This window comes from Anomaloglossus baeobatrachus, chromosome 2 (assembly GCF_048569485.1).
Source record: "Anomaloglossus baeobatrachus isolate aAnoBae1 chromosome 2, aAnoBae1.hap1, whole genome shotgun sequence".
Taxonomy (NCBI): Eukaryota; Metazoa; Chordata; class Amphibia; order Anura; family Aromobatidae; genus Anomaloglossus; species Anomaloglossus baeobatrachus.
The window spans coordinates 230,582,228-230,590,721 of record NC_134354.1 but is presented as its reverse complement, the minus strand read 5'-3'; positions in this window follow the sequence as shown (position 1 = coordinate 230,590,721).

Genomic DNA, 8,494 nt, shown 5'->3' with positions numbered 1-8,494 from the left:
AGCCGGCCGCTCATTAAACAATCTCGTATTCCCTGCTCTCCCCGCCCACCGGCGCCTGTGATTGGTTGCAGTCACACACGCCCACCACGCTGAGTGACAGCTGTCTCACTGCACCCAATCACAGCAGCCGGTGGGCGTGTCTATACTGTGCAGTGAAATAAATAAATAAATAATTAAAAAAAACGGCGTGCGGTCCCCCCCCATTTTAATACCAGCCAGATAAAGCCATACGGCTGAAGGCTGGTATTCTCAGGATGGGGAGCTCCACGTTATGGGGAGCCCCCCACCCTAACAATATCAGTCAGCAGCCGCCCAGAATTGCCGCATACATTATATGCGACAGTTCTGGGGCTGTACCCGGCTCTTCCCGATTTACCCTGGTGCGTTGGCAAATCGGGGTAATAAGGAGTTATTGGCAGCCCATAGCTGCCAATAAGTCCTAGATTAATCATGTCAGGCGTCTCCCCGAGATTCCTTCCATGATTAATCTGTAAGTGACAGTAAAAAAATAAACACACCCGAAAAATCCTTTATTAGAAATAAAAAACACAAACAAATTCCCTCATTACCAATTTATTAACCCCGACAAACCCTCCATGTCCGGCGTAATCCACGGACCTCCAGCGTCGCTTCCAGCTCTGCTGCATGGAGGTGACAGGAGCAGCAGAATACACTGCCGCTCCGGTCACCTCCACACAGCTAATGAGATGAGTAGCGCGATCAGCTGCTGTCAGTCAGGTAACTCGCGGCCACCGCTGGATCCAGCGGTGGCCGCGGGTAACCTCAGTGACAGCAGCTGATCGTGCTACTCATCTCATTAGCTGCGTGGAGGTGACAGGAGCGGCGGTATATTCTGCAGCTCCTGTCACCTCCATGCAGCAGAGCTGGAAGCGATGCTGGAGGTCCGTGGATTACGCCGGACATGGAGGGTTTGTCGGGGTTAATAAATTGGTAATGAGGGAATTTGTTTGTGTTTTTTATTTCTAATAAAGGATTTTTCGGGTGTGTTTGTTTTTTTACTGTCACTTACAGATTAATCATGGAAGGAATCTCGGGGAGACTGTTGGATTCAGCACCTTTGCAGGTGATTAAATTATCACCTGTGCAATACTAAGGAAATCCTGAAAACATGCACTGTTGGTGTGCCTTGAGGACTGGAGTTGGGAACCTCTGGTCTATACCACCTATGAATAGAAAGGACGAGTAGGCTGGAAGGTACCTTGCTACAGCAGACTTAAAGATGCACATGTCACCAGGAACAGGAGAGCTAAATTGGTAGTAGCAACTGAATGCTGGTTGGCACTCAGGAATGAATGAGTAGATATTCAGACTTCTGACTGTAGTATAGCAAAGTGGAAAATATGGTCTTACTCCTGGAAAGAACGTGGAAGCAGAATACCGTGCTACCTGAATAATCAGGTGGAGCACAAACACTGTCAAGCCTTATGAGTAGAGATGAGCGATGTTTGAGGTTCCAGGTTCGCCAATTTCATGTTCGAGTGATTTTGGGGAGTGTTCGAGTCATTCGACGAACTCGAACGATTTGCTAAAAGTTCGGCAGTTCGAGCACCAAAAGCGTGGCTTTTCACAGTAAGTTTGTGCGCAGCTTTCGTATCTGCATGCGTCCTGCGTCCCCAGCCCAATCCCTCTCTCTTTTTCCTACTCACCTATCACGGGCGTCTCGCGGCACTGCTGTCACAAATCTCCAGCGGTATTTCCTCTTTTGAAAATGGCTGCCGCTTCATTATTCAATTAGTTATTCTGTGCTTTCCCGCCCACCGGCGCCCATGATTGGTTGCAGTCAGACACGCCCCCACGATGAGTGACAGCTGTCTCACTGCAACCAATCACAGCGGGCGTCTCTATATTGTGCAGTAAAATAAATAAATAAATAAAAAAAATGCGGTTCCCCCCATATCTGATACCAGCCAGGATAAAGCAACATGGCTGGAGGCTGGTATTATCAGGATGGAGAGCACCACATTATGGGGAGCCCACCACCCTAACAATATCAGCAGGCAGCCGCCCGGAATTGTCGCATCCATTACATGCGGCAGTCCCGGGACTCTACCCGGCTCATCCCAAATTTCCCTGTTGCGGTGGCAATCGGGGTAATAAGGAGTTAATCATGGCAAGCCTCTTCCCAAGACACCTTCCATGATTAAACTGTAAGTGAAAGTAAATAAACACATACAACAAAAATCCTGTATTTGGAATAAAAGACAAAAAACACCCTCTTTCACCATTTTATTAAAATCCCCAAATACCCCTACAGATCCGAAGTAATCCACACGACACTGTCAGCTGTGCTACATGAAGATGACAGGTAGCCCCGTAGAAGACGAGCTCTGTGTCCTCTCCACATAGCAGCTGAAGTGAATCGCGCTGTCACCAGAGACTTCAGTCTCCAATGCAGACGTCAAGAATTAAAATTATAATTATTTATTTATAATTATAATTTAATTTAATTATGCACTGAGGGGAGGATGATGAGGGTTGTAATGCCTGCAGTGATGATTGTGGTTGTAGTGCCTGCGTGTGTGCAGTGATTAGTGCGGTACTGCCAGTGTTTGCCCACCCATCCGCCCGCCCATCCATCCATCCATCCTTGCAGCTGAACAATCTGCTACTAGATTCTCTACTGCAGTATAGATAAAGATTACCAAATCTGCCTACGTTACTTATTAGAGCCAGTGGCTCAATGGTTAGAGCTTTCGCCTAAGAAGCATTAGTTCACGAGTTCAAGTCCCAGCTGCCCCGGTAAAGAATTTAATTTATTTTAAATTATAATTATTATTTATTTATAATTATAATTTAATTTAATTATGCACTGAGGGGAGGAGCCAGACATCAGCTGTGAGCCGTGGGACACACCTCTAAAATTGGAGTAGTTCACGGAATGAGGCTGCATTTCTCTCTCTCCCTCAGACCTGGCAGTGATCAGCTGATGCGGTCACCTGATGGAATCAGCTGACACTATAAGTTGAGCGGTGAGGCTGGCTTTTTACCACCCGGCCGGCTAAACTATCAGCTGCTGCTGTCGGACAGGAGTCTGCACTGAAGCGTGTAGTTTGTTTTTGGTTTTTTTTGCACTGATGCATCAGCTGATTGTATAAAAGCCGTTTATACAATCAGCTGCTGTGTCATGTGATTCAGGCCCTTGAACCTGACACATCATCTGATCTCTTTGCCTTCCAGCTAACCGATCAGATGATATTGGATCTGGATTGGATGGTGCGGGACCCTTGATCCAGGATCACTGCGGAGGGGGGGTTCTTTATTTCAATAAAGATGGAGTCACTAATTGTGTTGTCTTTTATTTCTAATAAAAATATTTTTCTGTGTGTTGTGTTTTTTTATATCTGTACTAGAAATTCATGGTGGCCATGTCTAATATAGGCGTGACACCATGAATTTCGGGCTTAGGGCCAGTTGATAATATAAAGCTAGCCCTAACCCCATTATTACCCAGCGAGCCACCCGTCACCAGGGCAGCTGCAAGAGTTGGATACAGACCCAGAAGATGGCGCTTCTATGAAACCGCCATTTTCTGAGGCGGCTGCGGACTGCAATTCGCAATAGGGGTGCCCAGAAAGCTTGGGCACCCTAAGCTGCGGATTCCAATCACCAGCTGCCTAATTGTACCTGGCTGGACACAAAAATTGGGCGAAGCCCATGTCATTTTTTCTTTTAATTATTTCATGAAATTCATGAAATAATTTAAAAAAAAAAAGGGCTTCCCTATATTTTTGGTTCCCAGCCGGGTACAAATAGGCAGCTGGGGGTTATGGGCAGCTCATAGGTGCCTGCTGTACCTGGCTAGCATACAAAAACATGGCGAAGCCCACATAATTTTTTTTGGGGGGGGGCAAAAAACTCCTGCATACAGTCCTGGATGGAGTATGCTGAGCCTTGTAGTTCTGCAGCTGCTGTCTGCTGCCTGTCTGTATGGAGGAGAGCAGACAGCAGATGCAGAACTACAAGGCTCAGCATACTCCATCCAGGACTGCATGGAGGAGTTTTTTGCCCCCCCCAAAAAAATAATTACGTGGGCTTCGCCATGTTTTTGTATGCTAGCCAAGTACAACAGGCAGGTACAGCTGCCACAACCCCCCAGCTGCCTATTTGTACCTGGCTGGGAACTAAAAAAATAGAGAAGCCCTTTTTTTAAATATTTCAAGAATCAAAATCGACATGAGCTTCACCCCATTTTTGTGTCCAGCCAGGTACAACTAGGCAGCTGGGGATTGGAATCCGCAGCACAGGTTGGCCCGAGCTTTCTGGGCGCCTCTACTGTGAATTGCAGTCCACAGCTGCCCCAGAAAATGGCGCTTTCATAGAAGCGCCATCATCTGGCTCTGTATCCAACTCTTCCAGCAGCCCTGAAGCCGGGTGGCTTGTTGGGTAATAATGAGTTAATACTAGCTTTGTTTTACTAGCTAGTATTAAGCCAGAGATTCTTAATGTCAGGCAAGTTTGACTAGACCAATTAGAATATCCAATAAAGGGTTAAAAAAAAGACACCACACAGAGAAAAAATACTTTAATAGAAATAAATACACAGACACACTTAGAGACTCAATGTTTATTACTCCCTGTCATCCCTCCACGATCCATGGTCTTCTGTCCTCTTTCTCCTTCAACCCATGCAGCTCTGCTACATCAGACAGCACAGAGAGAATTGTAGAGAAGAGTTTCTATACCGCGCCAATGATCACAAGTCTGGATGTCAGATTAATGTGGCTTTATTGCAGCAAAGGTCTACGCGTTTCAGGAGCTCAGCCCCCTTCCTCAGGACCATAGAAAAGACAACATCAAATTGAGATTTGATGTTGTCTTTTCTATGGTCCTGAGGAAGGGGGCTGAGCTCCTGAAACGCGTAGACCTTTGCTGCAATAAAGCCACATTAATCTGACATCCAGACTTGTGATCATTGGCGCGGTATAGAAACCCTTCTCTACAATTCTCTCTGTTATCAGCCACTTGGGTTGCCGCTGCCGGGATCCATTTCTACATGCGATTACAGTAGTTGTGACTTTCACAACTACAGTTGGTGAGTATTATTGCTCCCACCCCTGTGCCCTGTGCCTATAAGGGTAAGACCCTATTGCGCTTTATTTTCCACAGCTTTCCTTCGTACATCAGACAGCACAACATGGGAGGAAGAACGCTGTTGCTCCCGTACAGTCTATTCACTCAGTGAGTGAGCAGAAGCTGCGGGCTGTAAGCGGTGACGTCACCGCTGACAGTCGGGTTGCTATAGCAATGGTGATCTCCGTTATTCACCGGCTGTGGCAACCAGTTCTTGCATGTGGGCTGACTCTGTAAAGAGTGCACACATGCAGGAATGGGAAAGCCGACCATGTGCCAGAGCATTTCGCCGGTACACGGAGATGCTGAAACGATCACCGCATACTGGAGAGATGCACTGACAGAACCTAGCATGACGTCTACCCATGTGACCAGTCAGTAGCTAATGAGATAATAGACACGTGACTGGTCACATGCTATTTTGACGTCACGATAGGTCCTATTATCAGTGCTGGTTACCGGGAGGACGCAGTGATTTTCGGAAGGAAAAGCGGCGGGAGACAGAGTACAGGACGCATCGCGGGGACCTGTAAGTGTTATGGCAATGTTTATTAACTGTATGTGTACATGTATAATGTGTTTTTATGTGTTTGTGTTTGCCTCCCATTGTTTTCAATGGGGTTCGTGTGGTTCATCGAACGGTTCGTCAAACGTTCGTCAAATGGGGCCTCCGTTCGACAAATCGAACCGAACTCGAACGCCAGTGGGGTGGCTCATCTCTACTTATGAGGACTTGGATGATGACATCAGAAGTGTATGCTGGGTTCCCAGAGTAACCCGGTACAGAGAGGAGAATGGCCCTGAGGGAAAAAAGAAGCAAAACTTGGGGCAGAAGAAGGGACAGGTGAGTAACAAACTGAGTATTTATGCTCCTTCAATAGGAAGAATCAAAGGACTAGTGTCTCAATTCAACATTTGTGGAAGGGAGGGGGTTTGGCTTTGGTCACTTTTATTTGTTTGTCTTGTAGTTTTGCACCAGTTTCATCAAAATCTTGCTTAGTTTATGAATTCTAGTCTACATAAAATCTCCATGGGGGTACTACAGTACATTTGTGCAAAAATGTGCAAATTTTGGAAAAGTTTCAAATGATTAATAAGGCAACAACATCTGGGAAACCTAAATCCACAATTGCAAACTTAAAAAAAAACTAGAACACATAAAAAGTTATTTTACAATAAGCTCACATGAAAAGATGTATATGGTTTAATCAAACAATGAGGTACAAAACACACAAAAGTAGACAACAAAATTCAAAATAGCAAAAAACAATGATAAATCGTTTGTTTTTCTGAAATGGATTAAATCTGAGAGCTACCAGTAGTACAACACTCATCACAGAGAAGAGGAAAATGGCACATCTATATTTTTTTTTTAATTTTTCCTTATTAAATATCCCCTAAAAAAGTATCAAACACTTGCATTTCACATGATAGTAAATTTGATGCTTTTCTGGCACTTCAGCGCCCTTGGTCGCAGTCGTTCTACAAGTGTTTATTTTTTAATGGATAAGTAATAAAGAAGATTTGCATTTTTCAGAAAAATGGATATGCAGATTTTCTCAGTTCAGTCATGTTTCTGTTGTAGGGGTATATATCAGAGCAAAAAAAAAGATTACCGTAGATTCTTGTCAGCAGCTAGTGATTAAGCTGGTATGACATTGTTCGAACATAGTCTGTTATACTCACAAAATGATATTGCTCAGTAATGTCATGATTGGGCAACATTTTTTGTTTATGCAATCGTTTTTGATCTTTGCATGTCCTCTTTCCTGACTTGGTTCCTTCACGGCCAAACCAAGAGCCAAAGATAATATTACAAACAAGATGACCTGATGTACAGGGAAGAAATGCAATCATTAAACGAGACTGTGTAACAAGTATTTCTCATTATTTTTCTTATTCCCGATGTTTTTAGCATCATAAAGTAATGCTCATCAAATGAGATGGTTTCAGTTGCCCCAAACACAATGAGATGGCAAAGCATAACCCAACCATGTTTGAAGAGATGGTTGTTAAAGACTATTATAAATTTTGCATAGGCATTAAATGCTCTTATTTGGCTCAGTGGATAGTCTCAGCATCCCTTGTGCAAATTTTGGTCAGTTCATAAACTAATAAGAACAAACTTGAAGAGGACCTGTCACTTGCTCTAAAAAAATGACTTAAAGACATTATAAAAATCTCTGCACTTCCCTGATTCTGCTGCTGCTTTCCATTTTTCACTGTGTTACGTCATTGTAGAGATATTCACATTTGTTTTGTCTGGAGCGCAGTATGTGAAATCTCTGTTTGCAGTCCAACTGGGCATTTCGTCAGAGTCCGCTCTGGTGGGTGTGTGCTTTCAGCCCTCCCTCCCAAGCACTACCAATAACAGCTCAGCAGCTGGCCTAACAGTCTATGATCCTCAGATGCTACTGAGCTATGATTGTAATAACCTATAATGAAGATGAGTATAATAAGCAAAAAAAAACATACAGTAAACGAAGAAAATCTTTATTTGAACATTTGTTCTTAAAAAAACTTAAAAAGAGGAGGTCACTAGTAGAAAGTCCAAGGTTGTCAAAACAAGATTATTCGTTCCAATATTACAGATGTGGTACATAAATATTTCACAGTATCCAGGCATATGTAAAAAAGAGAGATGAAACAAAAAGTCCAGAACATAAAAGGATAGTAATTATAATCGAAGTATAGTGCTTACAATCAAGAACAATTCATTGATGTAATATCTGCATAATATATGATGAGAAAACAAGGGGCTATAATTAATCATGGGACACGAAAAAGTATTTTAGGTGCCACTAACCATACACATATACGAGAATAGATATTTGTTATAGCAAAAGAGAACTGGACTTGTACAACGCAGAAAGATGATATTGTCCTAAGTAGAAAAAGATACAAATTTGTAGATAGCAAATAGTGCAGAAAATTAGTACATTAAAAAAGATATATTGAGACAGGAACGTAGCAGAAGATATGAGGAGCCTAAAACTGGTCCCTCACTAATTAGTTCAGTCTGGTGTAAAAAAAATAGTGAAAAATAGGCCTTCTACAATAAATTAAACATGAAAGCAAAATATGTTGTTCCCAAGTATACAGACAGTAGCCTCCACAAGAGGAAATATAATACTAATGGCCATAATATTACTTGATATAAAAATACCAGATAAATATAAGCTTTCCCAAAATGGGGAGGGACACCAAAATGGCGTATGAGAAATGAGAACGCCAGCTACAAGATGAACAAGGGTACATCAGAGAAAAACCTATTAATGATATAAGCCTCAAATAAGAATAGCAAACAAAAAAAACACCATGAACACAAAACAGGATAGGTACACAGGACCATAGAAGTGTTCTCAAGATTGTAAACTGTGGTCTCCACTGGGAGAAAAGCAAA